Source organism: Scardinius erythrophthalmus (assembly GCF_964197995.2).
Source record: "Scardinius erythrophthalmus genome assembly, chromosome: 4".
Lineage (NCBI taxonomy): Eukaryota > Metazoa > Chordata > Actinopteri > Cypriniformes > Leuciscidae > Scardinius > Scardinius erythrophthalmus.
In genome coordinates, this window is record NC_138224.1 from 17,283,736 (window position 1) to 17,299,992 (window position 16,257).

The window sequence follows — 16,257 nt, forward strand, 5'->3', positions numbered from 1 at the left end:
TTTGCTTTTTTATTTCGTATCACTTGTTCCTTTCTTCTTTTCCCTTTCAGTATTTTCTTATTTAGCTCTTTTCACATGAAATACTTGAATGTTGAAAGCATAAACAGTACTGCAATTATTTTCTGTAATATTTTTTTGAAAAGATAACGGTGCACTTATAGGAATGACAACTATCAAACCAGAAAACAGAATATAGTTCCAAGATATCATCAAAACACATTTTTTATAATCTATAGTACATCAGCTATACTCACAGACACCAAAGTCAACCCCTGCCCACCACAGACTGCCAACTCCACATAAAAATTAATTGGATCCCACTAAAGGTGTCCGCCATGACCACTTCCACCAATGCAATTTAAGTTTTTTCCTCTTTTCTCCCTCTCTGTTTAATGGCGGACGGCCAGATAGATAGAGTGAGTCTCAAGCACGACGTTGAAGCTTTACAGTTCAACTAATCCAATTTCACCCACAGACAAATCATCTCTGGCCATATACAGGTTTTAATAGGAATCTTTTAGGGGGTTCCATAAAAGCCATTCACTGGTGTCGAATATCCATTTACAGTGATTTTTGCACATGGTGGGGGAAGACTATCACCTTCCCCTTGGCTAAACCCTGGGTGCACAGCATATGGGAAAGGACAATGACATCTGGAAAAAAAGCATTTGAACATAATAGAATTTTCTGGAACATTGAGAGACAATAGCTCTATTCCAAAACCAAATAAGCTACCTTCCTAGATACCATTTTGTGAGAACCGAAGCCATTTGGTGTTATTGACGTCAAACCAGGTGTGGCGTATCCTGACACCAAGTTTAAAACGTGAAAGTGCAAATGAGATTTGACAGTTATTGCAGGCACCAAAATTTTCAGTGTATAACAACTTCAATTTTGCTCTATTCCTCACACAAATTTTGCTCCATTCCTCACACAAAGCTATTTTGCTTCAGAAGATTTTGAATACAGTGCAATTGCATGGACTAATTTTGTTTTGGTTTATTATTTGCCTTTTGATGGTCACAATACGCTATCAGAGAATCTCGAAAATTTCCATGTCTTCCACAGAAATAAAGGTTTAGAAGACCACAAGTGCATTAATAATATTATTGTTTGTAGAATTATTGCTTTAAAAATGTACTATTACAGACCAATGTATGTGCGTGTATGTGTTTTTGTGCTTATTGGTATGATGTGTCATTAACTATACTGCAAAGAACTGTGCATCTGTTTGTGTGGTAAGTGTGGGTTACTGTTAATGGACTCTAAATCAGTCACTTGAAGTTCTATTTAGACTAGGATGTTGCTTTAGAAAGTAGTTACCCATGTGGAGAACAAAGCAGTGTACTAGGGATTGGAACAGAGCCAATGTGTAATGATTTATTCTTAAAATAATTGGAGTGTCTTCAGCTGAAAAATGCTGACCCTTTATTTACCTATAAAATCCTACAGCATATTAATCTCCCAAATATCTCCAATAAAATCTCCTACAGACTAAATCAAAGACAATATTCTTTGCATCACAAATCACTTTCCCATATTTTTATGAATACAAATGATGTATTCTTTGTGTTGTTTCATTTATCAGCATCTTCTTACATATTACTATATAAACTGTGTTACTTTGAATCTACCATATGTATTTGTATATGCATCAAATTCACTCTGACATGACATAATGTGATTTATGATATTTTACAAGAAATTTCTGTAGCACGTCTGGAGCAGTGTAACACACAATCTGTTTAAACACTCGAGGGAATTAATTCAATGATTAACCCTTTTGCAACAATTAAGGGAAATCAATCACTCAAATAATAGATGGATGGATGGATGGACAAACAAATGAGTGGATGGATGGACAGATGGACAGATGAATGGATAATAGATCAATATACGTACATATGGGTGGATAAATGGATGGATAGTTGGATGAAAGGATGGACAAAAGTATGGGTAAATATGGATGGATGGATGGATAATATGAATTGACACAGAAGGATGGACTGATGGACAGATGGATGGATGAAAAACAAATGGATGGGTGGACAGATAGATTGGATGGATAGATGAATTGAAGGATGGAAAAATGGATGGATGGATAGATTGGATGGACAGAAAGATGGATGGATAACAGATGAAGTGACAAAAAAGGATAGACTGATGGACAGATGGATTAATGGATGGATGGATTGAATGATTGATGTAAAGGCAGACATATGGATGAATGGATGGACAGAAGTATAAACAAAAGAAAATAAAGAACAAATAAAACCCCCAGAAAAAATAAGGATTAACTGGGGCCTTATGGTTTTACAAATACTACAGTATTTGCTTTATTTCTATTTTCTTTTTTGTTGTGTTTTCATGATTTATGGGGACTCTCCATAGACATAATGATTTTTATACTGTACAAACTGTATATTCTATCCCCTAACACTAACCCTACCCCTAAACTGACCCATCACAGAAAAAAATCTGCATTTTTACATTTAAAACAATCATCACTTAATATGATTTATAAGCTGTTTATAAGCTCCCAACAAGGATAAGGATTTCTGATAATTGTAATCTTTGTTGGGACATTTTGTTCATGTAATGTAGGGTTTATCAAGGCAAACACACACACACACACACACACACACATATTTGCTTGCTTTCTTTGGCTTCTGCTGTGCCTAATCATGCTTTTTATGGGCTTGGGTTATCCAGCATGGCACAGTTAAAACCCCTGCAAGACATTAAGGTCCTGATTATATGCCACTGCAGTTATGAAGCTCTTCCTCAATTACACTAATATGATCACCTCTGATAATACTACTGATATAGCACAATAAAAACAAAAAGCAGCCAGATACATTTCCTCTCTCTCAGTGACATTTCGTTTGTCCTGAAAGGCAAACAACAGGAATATGTATGAAAAATCACATTAGTATCAAGTGCTTGGTGTAATGTATTCAGTAGATATGTGCCATACATCTAAAATCCAACACCAAACTCTTTATGCATTGAGGTCTGTTGCAATTGCATTCATATTCACAAGAGTTTTGAGACAAAATGAATACATCACTTGGCATTTATGGATCTTTGGAGGTTGACCTTGTCTCTGCCTGCATAAATAGCCTGCTTTTACGAGAAATGGCTTTTAAGAGAAAGATTTTTCAAAACAAAATAGCTACCCACCATGCTTCAAAGATGTCGTGCGGTATAAGCTGCAGCAACCCATGTCATTTGTCTTGAGCTATTGTGGTTAACTAATATTGTGCCATACAATCTCTGTAATTTCGCACAAAAAAAATAATGTACATGATATATTAGCGTAGACATGTAACAGACATTTCCTGTTGTGAATTTTCGTGTGATTTTGCTGTATTTTTGCGAAACCTTGAGTTCAACGTATATTGTATCACATGCTGGTTTATTTATGGAGCGTTTTAAATTATTTACGTCAAATTTTACATGTGATACAAGGTGGTGAATGTAGTGTTAGACAGTAATGCTAACCATAGTGCCTCAGATCAAGCAGCACGTGAACTGATCATCTCTTCCTCTTAAGTTAATAGTAAATGAACATTAGAAGGTATATTGAAAGATACAGTACAACTTACAGAAATGTATCATGTCTCATGTAATCAATCAATCAATCAGTGTTTCAACCACAGAAAGAAGTCAATAATACAGATAGTAACCAATATGTCAGTAACGTTACATATACCTTTTTTTAAAGAAAAATTAACAATAGAGAGGAGTATTTTTCATAAAAAAATATTATAACGTTATTATTATAAAACTGCATTATATTTATTTGACCTGTTAATTTTAACCTTTAATAATTATATAATATGTTGTTTTATCAATAACAAAATATGTTTACAGCATTAGTTGAGAGATTTTTTCCTTGAGAAAAATTAACATGCAGGTACTGTACCTGATATTTATCCAAATGAATCGATATTGAATCAAGATCAGAATCAAATTGCGAGCTTATGAATTTAAATCGTGAGCCTACCATGTAAACATTGTAACATGTTGTCACTAAACTTATTTCTATATTCTAATATACTATAATTTAATAAACTAAATTCTGTTTAGTTAACAAATGTTTTGGCAATCACGATATACTTGATGTGATGTTTTTAATCTATACGTCACAAATGCTGTCGTAATCAATCCCGTCAATGTGTAGGCGGGCTTTAGCATATCATTAACTATGCTGTGAAGCAATGGAGTCTCAAGAGAAGCCAGGTTTCCCCTATATTTTTCTGTTTATATGAAAAAACGGCTACAATTAGCAATTATATTGGGTTAATTTTGTATATGATGTATATTACGATGTTATGATGAACTATATGTCTATATCTCCACTGATGTTCTGACTTGTTCAAAGCGTTTCTAAGGATACTGATGTTTAGAAGGCAGCTGTCTGACTCTGAGATGGCAAAAGTAACATTAACAACACATTATTAGCTGTTTGATAACAGTCAAGCTAATGGCTAATCATATCAATTACCATTATCCAACCTTTTTTTTCACAGAAAATAAAGTTTTAATATGTAATTTTGGTGAGTTTTAAGGGATAAAATTATTGACTACAGGGAGACTTTAAGCAATACAATGTTAAAAACAGATACTGCATTGTGTGTAGTTAGCCTACACTTGGAAAGACATTGTTTACCATAAACGGGCTTAGTAGGTTGATGGCCTGATCATACAATACACATGACAACAAATCACACCGACCTTTCTGATTGTGTGAAAGAAAGTTGTGCGTGTGTGTGTGTACAGGAGATAAGTGCAGGAGGGTATGGAGGGTGTTTACCTGTCTGGCTGTTGTGTCGGAGTAATGGAGGCTCCTTATCATGTGCACACAGAGCTCAGAGTACAGGGGACACAGAATCCCTCCTGACAACAGCATCTTCACACATACACACACACACACACACACCATGCACAAGCGCTGAGAAACAGATTTATTGAGGTGAAAAACAGCATGCCTTCGCGCGCCTGTGAGTGTGTGGAAGTTGCTTGAAGTTTGTGTTTACTTGCTACATTTTTAATGACTCAAGTTTTTTAGTTCAAATAAAAGGCAGGGGAATTTATGTGCAATGGATTAGATGGATGGATGGATGGATGGATCATATTGTTCAACTCTAGTATTGAGAATGAAAAATGGTGCTGCTCTATGTGGGGAATTGAACTGAGCATCTGTATGTAACACTTCACACATAGGCTGTGTCCAAATTCAGGGTCTACATCCTCCTTAGGATCCTTCCTACCCGGTTGAAGGAGGAGGGGTCCTCCGACGACCGCAAAGCCCGGAAGTCGGTGTTTGTGAATTTGGACAGCCTACCCTTCTTTCACATATTTTCAGAGGAGAAAGGCCGCGAAATTTAAAAATACTACTGTTACTGTGTCACGAAATGTAGTTTTAAGAGTTTTTCAGTCGACAATGTAGTTGTGTAAAGCTCAAATCTGTGGTTTATTTATAAAGAGAGCGCCATTTTAAAAATGTTTTCTGACGGTTTCGGAGTTGTGAGATCCAGGGATCACCGGGCGCTCAGCGCTCATGTACCCCGCCGAGAACAGCTTTGCCTCGGCTAGAGCTTCTAGACGTTCGCCGCTGTCAGTCTAGTGAGAATAATTCGTCTTGTGTTTATCTAACAGGCGATCTTTGGTTTCATTAATCTATAATTTGTTCCTTGGCAGATTGTTGTGGCTGAGGGCAAAGTGAAGTTTCATAACTTTATATATTTAGGCTTATTTAACTTTAACGGTGTAGCCTGCTGTATGTTTGACTGAATCGTTTACTTTATTTCTTGACTTGTAGCTTCTTATACCTTTTAAAAACCGAAATTTAACAAAAAGAGACAGGGTTGCGTCATTTTATTTTATATAGCCTATGTAATAATATGTTAAAATGTATAAATTTACATTATTTATTATTGTTATTATAATAATATACCACTTGCGATTATCAATCTATTATAGTTATGCTGTTAAATTATTTTACTATTCATAGTAACTAACTATTTAACTTATTATTTTTATTTTCTATTCTGTAATTGATATTTCATATTCTATTGCTATTATTATAGTATTATAAATAAACTATATGCTATTATCAATATATTATTATTATATTAGTACTTATGATATTATATAATTATACTTTTCATTACTATTTTATTTGCTGTATGTTTGTTTATTTTATTGACTAAACTATTTACTATTAGCCTACCTCTCACTTTATCTTATATTTACTATTTGCATTGCACTGTAGTTGTACCATATCATATGTATTACCATAAAGGATCCCACAATAAGAAAACTTTATTTAATTTAATGTGAAAATTAAATTATATCTCAGTATGGGGGTGTTCACAATTCTTATTCAAGAATGAAAAGTTAAATACATGACAAGCCTGAGCTTTGGCCATTCCTTAAAAAAAAAAAAAATAAATAAATTAAACCACTGAAAAAAAATATTTTTTTGAAAAGCCAGTTTTTAAAAAACTTAAATCGAAAAGCATACTCCTCTCCCACTCCACTACCGCTCGCTTCGTCCGCCATTACGCTCTGCCGAAAAGAATTATGGGATAGGTAGGACGGGAAAGGATCCACCACACCCATCCTTCCAATTCGGGGAAAAGGAGGACGTATTTGTGGGCCGCATTTGAAGGATCCTACGAATTTGGACAGCCTTCGTCGCGGCGCTGTGACGTAACATCCTTCAAATGAGTACTCCGAAGGATGTAGACCCTGAATTTGGACACAGCCATAGTTACAGAGTCCACTGGTTAGCAATTAGCACTAATAGGCTAATAATGAGGGTTGGACTGGGATTCCCTATATCCTTCATGCCCTTGAGCGGGCCACTTAATCCCAGGTTGCTTCGGGGACTGAACTTGTAATAAATGCACTTAATCTCTGGATAAGAGTGAGTCTGCTAAATATAATAACAGGTCCATGCATGGGGCATTATATCACATGTCAAATGGTCAATATCTTGATTTGACTTTCCCATAGGAGAAGGTTCAGCAGGTAGAATAGCAGTTGGCATTAAACAGAAGGGCCACAAAATGGTTGGATTCTAGTGTTTCAACAACACTCTCAGAAAAAAAGGTACAAAAGCTGTCACTGTGGCAGTACCTTTTCAAAAGGTACATTTTTGTACCTAAAGAGTACATATTAGTCCCTCAAAGGTACATATGTACTCTGGATCCTGCAGCCTAACTGGCAACCTCGAGTCAGGGGGGAGGGGGAGGGGATACACCGCTCTACAGTAATTTGAAAGTGATTGCAGTACCAGTTTTGGCCACAATCTTTCATACGGTTCCTTTAAAAGTATGTACTGTAAGTAAGGCTGAATTAAATTACAGATTGAGGTAAATTATTCTTGAAGCCAAAAAGTCTGAGGTCTAAAATCAAGTTTTACTGAAGAAATAAATCAAATCTATAGTGACATGCACAAAAAAAGTATTTTAAGTGCTCAACAAAAATAAGCAACTGAGAAGCTAATGTTTAGATGGTAAATTTTGTGTTATAGAAATTGACTAATTAATTAATTTTTTATTCATCAAAGAGTCCTGACAAAAAAAATATCCTGGTTTCCACAAAAATATTAGCAGCACAACTGTGTTTTAAGCATCAAATTAAGGAATAAATTCCATTTAAAATATAATCATTATTTTACATTTTTAATAATATTTTATAATGTTACTTATTATTAATTATTATTAATATTTAACTAAATAATGCCGCCTTGGTGAGCCTTTTTTCAAAAACATTAAAGCTTATTAAATATTTTAGAGTTATATAATGGGTGGGAAAAATAATAAGCTTCTGCGTCATCCCACTCCTTTTCAAACATATTGTAATTATTGTTATAATACTTTATAGATATTGTTTTTTTTCTATTTGCATAGAACATACTATTTGTATTTTTATATTTTATATTGTTTGTATATTTTTGTGTTAAAAAAAAAAAAAAAATACATAAATGTCCTTCGCTGCATGACATAGAAGAAGCCAGATATCTCAACAATGTTTAGTCACTGAAACCATTAGGACGGTCATTTAAAGTTTGGTAATATCAGCTCACTGCACCCAAAATAGCAGCGTATTTTTAATTTGTACATGATATTATTTATATTTCTTGGACCAGAAATCACAAAAGCACTTTTCAAAGCCAAAAGGATGGCAGAGATGGTCTCTCAGGATAATGAAATGTTCTGTTATTGAAGGCTCTTCAAAAAGACAATCATACCGAATCAAGTGTACCCTCTTCCTCAGTCTTAACAGCCCAGGCCATTTGAGTAAAGACATTGCATTGGGCAAGATTTGACAGGTGACACATTTGGGTGCATCAACAACACACATTTCCCAGAGGGCTTCAGTGACAGGAAGACTCTTCTCACTGTCACTTGACTCACTCTCTCTCTTTTCAGGGGACAAATCACATTACCACACACACACATCCACATATCTGCGGAAACGGTGAGATTTTCTGGACTAATAGTGTAGAGTATGAGCATGTGTGTATGTGTGTGTGTTCAGTTTTCATTGTATCTCTTGAGAGCGTGATGCAGGACATTCTGAATGAAATTAAAAGTGTGTTTGAGTTTGTTTGGGTTAGTTCACCTAAACTTGAACATTCAGGGACCATTCATCCTCACCTCACTTGCACATTATTAATCCTCATGTTGTTCCAAATATGACTTTCTTAATTCCGTGGATCACAGAAGGAGAGGTTTAGCAGAATGTTCATGCTGCTCTTTTCCACACAATGAAAATGAATAGGCTGAAAATTAATTGACCTTGACACTTGTGTTATTTTAGTATGATTTATATACTATTATTTTAGTATTATTTATATAGTTTTTATTAATACTAGAATTTATTATTTATATGGCATTTATTAATTATTTATATAGGTTTTACATATAACACATTAGCATAATACCAGCTTGTGGTTTTAATTGGCTGCCTGCGTACAACGTCTACATTGACCGCCCTAAAACAATGTAGTTGTAGCTGAGGCCTGGAAGATCTCCAAAACAAAATGAGGAACCTTCCAAATAGCATAATAGTGGCATTTTAATAATAACAACGCTGCTTGACGCGGTCATAAATGGGTTTTGTCTGTTATTTTTTTTCTTCAGCATGTTGGCCTCTTCAAATAAGTTGAATAAAAAAAACTCCCCTGCACGATAGCTCAATTCTTTTTTACACTTACACATATTACATAATAAAAGCCTTTTTTTTACTAAAATAGCTACCACTATAACTCAAAACTTCCATTTCAACATAAATTCTAAAGGACTAGCAGTAAATGCACTTTACTGTTTCCTCCGTACTGAGGTCCTCCACTTACTGCATTCAGAGTCAGTTCTGCTGTAAGTCTGTGTGTCCGAGCTGCCTGAGCTTCACAAAATGTTTCTCCTGTTGTTTCGACCTATCTGAGAGGAACAGGCCTGCCTCTGGGAAAGAAAGCCAGGCAGTATTTACAGAGCTTAGCATGAAAGTTTGTAAGGATATGTGAAACAGAAATGAATTTTGGCTTATCCGCTGCAGAATCCATGCGTATGTTTGTTTTGTCGATCAGGAGTTTGAATACACTATGTCAAAGTGTGTGTGCATCCACATGAAAAAGAAATAGAAAAAAGGTTGTACCGTGTTTCTGAGACCCATTCCATGATTGTGCCAAACAGTTTAAATCAGCTTAGGTTGGGTTAAGTGGTCTCCCATTCTCGCCAAGTTTGGGTTGGTCTGCTTTGCTGGTTTTAGAGGGGTTTTAGGCATTAGTCAGCAGGGACAGAAATCTCTCAGGTTTCATTTAAAATATCTTCATTTGTGTTTTAAAGATAAATGAAAGTCGTACTGATTTGGAATTAAATGAGGGTGATTAAATGATGACAGAATTTAAATTTTTGGGTGAACTAACCTTTTAAGATAGTTTAAGCTGTTTTAAGTAAAGTATAATGTAAAAAACAAGATATATGGCCATTATTCAATACGATATTAAAGTACCACAGAACCATAGTATTCCAATACCATTGTTCATGACAACTCAGAATGTTTGGCATGGAAATGGATATGATATATTTGGTCTTGGTGGAATAGATCTGCTATGCTGCTGCTGCTGCTGTTAAGGCTGTTGCTGCTGCAGAGCAAGTTCAAGACTTGCTACTGCCAATACATACACGGCATGCTGCTGTGAGCAAGTAAGACATGCTGCTGCTGTACAATAGAATACATGAATTACCAGTAGCAGATCTATACAGGTGGAGCTGGGGAAGGTGGAGGGTTTCTGAAAGCGCGCTGCACTGCTACAGAAAGTGCTGACCAAGTATTTGAAGGTTGAGCAGCGAGCTTATTGGCTACTGATACAGCAGGAAACAATCAGTTGTGCCCTATAGGAAATTATGTGATTGCAAGCAGAATGAGTTGAGGACCAATCAGCCAGTGCCATCTAGAGTTTCATGACAGAACTTTGCATTTGGTACCTCCAAATGTATTTTTTTTTAAAGGGGGGGTGAAATACTATATCATGCATACTAAGTTTTTTACACTGTTAAAGAGTTGGATTCCCATGCTAAACATGGACAAAGTTTCAAAAATTAAATTGTACGTTTGAAGGAGTATTTCTGTGCCAAAAAATGCTCCTTCCGGTTTGTCACAAGTTTCGGAAAGTTTTTTTCGAGTATGGGCATGTGAGACGTTAGATGGGGCGGAATTTCCTTATATGGGTCCTAAGGGCACTTCTATCGGAAGAGCGCGGGCGCGCGCGCAACCGTACACCAGAGCAAGAGAGCGGAAAGCAGTTCGCCCATCATCACAGCGCTGTGCTCGGCTTTAGGGAAGTCAGTGTCACCAAAGAAGTGGGTTTTTAGTTGCCAGGGCAAGACATCCCTGCACAGATTCCCAAAGAACCCGGCGTTAAGGGACCAGTGGATGGAGTTTGTTTTTCCAGAGCATCAACGGAGTTGTGCAAGACTGTTTGTTCCCTGCATTTCGACGATGATTGTTTTATAAACAAAGCCCAGTCCGACGCCGGATTTGCAGATCGTCTAATACTTAAGGATGGAGCAGTCCCAATGATAAAGGTTCACGGTCGTGTGTTGGAACCGCAGGCGGTGAGTAAAACTGCTTGTCTGCTTCAAATGTCTGTGTGTTGTTAGCTATCGGCGCGTAAGCACAGCCCACACAGCACGCCTCCAGCCGCTCGTTTTTTTCCGGAAAGACTCGGAACTGCCTATCTTTCTTTTATAATTATAATAAAACTGAAGACTTTTTGGAGATATGAAGGATGCAGTACTACTCTATAGGTACTCAAGATTAACATGAGATTGACTGAAAATGAGTGTTTCACCCCCCCTTTAAACATTGTGGCTACACTGGACATGAGCGGCACAGCACAATGCTTCAAAAGCAAATAAAAACCACTTAGTTAACACTGTAAAACCAAAGTGAAATGTAAAAAAAATTGCAGTGGAATGCAATAACGAGGGGCTTTTCACACAGAATGAGTTTTTGTTTGAAAATGCAAGAAGCATGGCAGCGGAATGAAAGAAAAACACAAGGTCTAGAGACACATTTGAAAAGAAAAGAAAAAACAGTTGAACTTGAATTTTAACTTGAGCGCTTTTTTCAGTATAGTACACGGTTTTTGTTTTTTGTTTTTATTAGGAAGACAATGGTAAAGTAGCACAGTGGAATTCAAAAATACAAGATGCATGTAAGTGGAATGGGAAAAAAAACACAAAGTCTAAAGGTTTTTAAAACTTGATCATCTTGTACTTTGAGTTCTGCGTTTTTAGAACAATGTGTGAGACACAGCAAAGATGTGAAATGCATAGAAAAACAACGGAAAACATGTTCTGAGTGAAAGCAATGTGATGCAACATGAAAACTGTTGTGTCCAGTGTAGAGACAGTGTAACTGATATGTCCGGTTTATAGCTTTTATAAACGTGCCTTAGAAAAAAAAAAAAAAAAAACATTTGTGTGCATCTTGACAAAACAATGGCAGTGACATATTTTAAGATAAGTCAGTGTAAGTTGTTTTCAGTTAAAATAGCTCAAACATGCATTTTAGTCTGGGACTAGGCTTAAGCCATGTCCGTGAAACAGGGGGTTAATGTTATTAGTCCTTGTATTGGAAATTCAATTCTTAACCTGACATGATATTTTAGAGACCAGAATATCATAGACGGTGGCCTCTTGCCAGTAAGCAAGCACCTAATAACATGTTAACAACACTCAAAAAAAGAAGCTGTTGAACAAACTTAATTAAATTAAATTAAGGAAAACCTTTCCACGATATTGAATTACATTTTCCCAACAAAATACATATATTTTAAATGATTTGTTTTGACCTTGTTGTAAAAACTTAAAATCATTTAGTCAAGACTACAATTTTTTATTTTATTTTTTCATTCCTACTAGATAAAGTTTTGCCATGCCTAATAGAGAAAATCTTGTCAGGTTAACTAAGTTTAATTTTTGTCCTGCCTAGATTAGATAAAATTGCCAACATATTAATTGTAGCTACTTGACACTACAGTTACTTCCAATGACAGTGAAATACTTCAGTTCAATTAAATTAAAGCCACTTTTTTATATAGTAACAATAAATATTACTTATGTAGGTCTAAGTGTGAGGATTAATGTATAGTGTTTACTGATGCTCACAGCCTAAACACAGTCACCACTCTTCTGCATAATGGTAACCACAAAATTCTAAAACATTACAGAAAGTCATCTAAGTTTCTAACATAACTGAGCATTAAACACTAACATTAAATAACAACATCTTTCCATTTACTGAAAAACACATAAAAAATAACATAAAATAATATACTGTTTGACAAGCTGGAAAGAGCTCACGTGAGCTACACCGTCGCACACATTAGCATGTTTAGTTGTTATTAGCACTCAAAAAAATGGTTTTGTGGCACTGTTCTTTTTACCCAAATATTTTTTGTTAAAGTAACACACATATATTTATTTTACCACCAAAACACTATTGTATTGCGTTTAATTAACTTAACCTGTATAATTTTCCACTACACTTCATTATCAATCATCAAACTAATGTAAAGGGTTTAATTTCGCGATTCAAAAAAAACGGATGTGACGATTTCCAACGTACTGGATGAAGAAGGTGTGCGAAGAAGGTGGCAAGGTGCGTCAGAGCTAGAAGTATCAGCCAGGTAAGAAAATATAAAGTTAATCTAAAGGCAGAGTCTTTCATTTCTGTTAGTATTTCGGAAAGTCTGTTCTGGGATGCTGTTAATATATTGCACTGAAATAAAATATTTTGGCAGCTTGTTCAAATTGCTTCATTAAAATGAGCTTAAGCAACACGATTGCTATACATTTTGTCCAAACTTAATTTGATTGTGTTCAATCTGCTTAAATATATGTAAAATGTAAGTTTACTTAATCCGTTTCGAATGCATGAATGATTTGTGTTGCATTAACTGAAATTGGGCGGTGCTTGTTAGTTCCCATATAGCTGAATTAAGAGAGAATAAATGTTGAAATAAAGTGTTATTTTATGTGTTTTTGAGAAAATGAGGAAAGGGGAAGACTTGATAGTGTGTAATTGTGTTTAATGTTCGAATACATTGGAATTATTAGAAACATTTAAATTACAGTGGGTTACCATTGTGGAGAAGAGTGGAGCATTTGGTTATAGGCTGTGGACTGATTCAAATATGTTTAACTCCTATAGATGAGGGTGCATATACATCTTGGCATTTAAGATATTAATAAGTGTTATCATTAGCTAATAGCTAGCTATAGTATAGAAATTCAATTGAGTGACCTACAGTGACTGATGTACACTAAACTTAACCGGTTTAAGTTACAGGGAGGGAAGCAATTAAATTGATTTGGTTGGACATTACTATTTCAAATAGATTCTTTCTCATTCAGTTGTGTTGTCACAACACAAGGAACTTACATAGATTCAAAAAAATTCCATTAATGCTAATAAAAAAATAATTTGCTTGCGTGGAACCACTGTACATAATTGAATTAAGTTAGTTTAAAGAATCATTTTTTCGAGTGACACAACTATGCACAATCACAGTCACACACACAGCCATTCACAGTGCTCATTAATGACAGGAAATACTGCAGCATTTAAGGGAGCACAGCTCGTTTAATGAGATGTAGCAGGAGACATTGTGCAGTGGGAAAGGTTAACTACTCCTGTCCGGATATCACTGAGAAAAAAAAAACACTTTGAATGAAGAAAAAAGAAGAGGACAGACACATCAAAGTATATTCGGTCTTATAAATGCTAGAGTGTGAACTACTTTCAACTTTGCCTCTGAAACAGTAGAGAGATTAAAGGAAATAACATAATAAATAGCATAGACTCCAATTGAAGGGGTCAAGTTACATACTCTTACCCAGAACTTTCATGAATAATCCCAGTTCAAAGGAGAATCCTATACATTAATGAAGAGAAGATATCTTAGACCCCCGTAAGACGCTTATGTCATATTTCACAAGATAAAGACTCTTTTTTGAAATGTTAACGGGTATCAATACAGCTCAAAGTTGGCTTCATACTTTCCTACTGCTGCCTGGTTACACAAGTATATTTCCATTCATTCTGGCTGTGACATTTTAAAATTCTTCAATAAAAAGAGCCTTGAACTAAAGGTGCCATGTCTGAGATGAATCACAATCTTATAACATTTGACTGAAAGGGAAAAAAAAGTACAAAAGACAGAGTGTATTTAATATCTTTTATGAAGGAAATAATTAATTACTCTTCCAATAGACATTGCAAATAGTATAGTTAAATTAATAATGAGTGGGTTTGTTTTTTGTTTCTTTTATATTTGAATCTGAATGTTTCCTTGGAGCTAAATGATATTGTCTATAGTTTCTAGAATTGTTGTAGCTGTAATGTTTGCATCAGATGGTGCCTATATGTCACAATGAACTGATTCCAATACCTGTCAAGTCAAGTCAAGTCAAGTCAAGTCAAGTCAAGTCATCTTCATTTATATAGCGCTTCTAACATTGTAGATTGTTCCAAAGCGGCTTTACATTGAAAATAGGAAATTAAAGTAACAGAGATTGTTTTGGCTTTAGAGCAGCTCTAGAATAAAGTTATTGTCCAGCTAAAGTTATGATAGTTTTAGGGCTGGGTATCGTTCCAAAAATTTCGATACCAATACCGATACCGATACCTTGATTTCGATACCGGTTCCTGAACGATACTTTTTTCGATACCCATTTTATGAAATCCATTTTAACAAGATTACATAACACAGAAACTTTGGTTTTATTTTTTCAGTTTGAAAAATGTTTTCCTTAGCCAGTGCACAAAGGAAATGTTTTTTTATAAAGAGCTCATGCTCACCAAAGCTGAATTTGTTTGATCAAAAATACTGTAAAACTTGTAACATTGTGAAATAGTATTACAATTTAAAATCTTATTTGAATATATTTCAAAATGTAATTTATTCCTGTGATGTCAAAGCTGAATTTTCTAAATCATTACTTCAGTGTCACATGATCCTTCAGAAATAACAGTTTGCTGCTTAATATTTTGGAAACTATGATACATTTTTCCATGATTCTTTGATGAATAAAAAAATAAAAAGAACAGCATTTATTTGAAACAGAAATCCTTTGTAACATTACACATGTTTTAGGGTCATTTTTGATTACTTTAATGCATCCTTACTGAAAAACAATTCTGACTAAGCAACAATTTTTTGAACGGCAGTGTAGCCTACATTCAGTATGATCATTATTGCAATATAAACACTGTCAGAGTGATCAACAAGGTATCTCTTCATTTACCAGTCGAAGACGATGCAACTTTCTGCTCTTGTTTACTCCGTGCACTGTCAAGGGCTTCATCATATCTGTCGCGGTAACGGTCTTTGCAGCAATTATTTTCCGCAAATACTGCATCGCACGCTGTTGGCATCGAGCCTGGAGAAATATAGCCACACTTTTGATCGACTTATCCACATCTTCAGAGTATTGTGTGTGTGCGCGCACGCTCGCGTCTCATAGGACTATGTGCCCCTTAGGTATCGAAATCTGGTACCGAAAAACAAGTCATTTTTCGATACTCGATAGTATCGAGGCAATTCGGTCGGTACCTAAAAAGTATCGAACTCGGTACCCAGCCCTAGATAGTTTTGATTGATTCACTTCCGTTGCAACAATCGGAGAGACTAGTTGACACTTCAGGACTGCGTTGCATCGGTACATGTAT

The 16,257-nt window shown here is 35.3% G+C and overlaps 1 protein-coding gene across 4 annotated transcripts in view; it reads right to left on the reverse strand.

The window, feature by feature from the left end:
• magi2a (membrane associated guanylate kinase, WW and PDZ domain containing 2a) overlaps positions 1-16,257 on the reverse strand; it is a 225,675-nt gene that overhangs the window by 110,315 nt on the left and 99,103 nt on the right. The window lies entirely within an intron of this gene.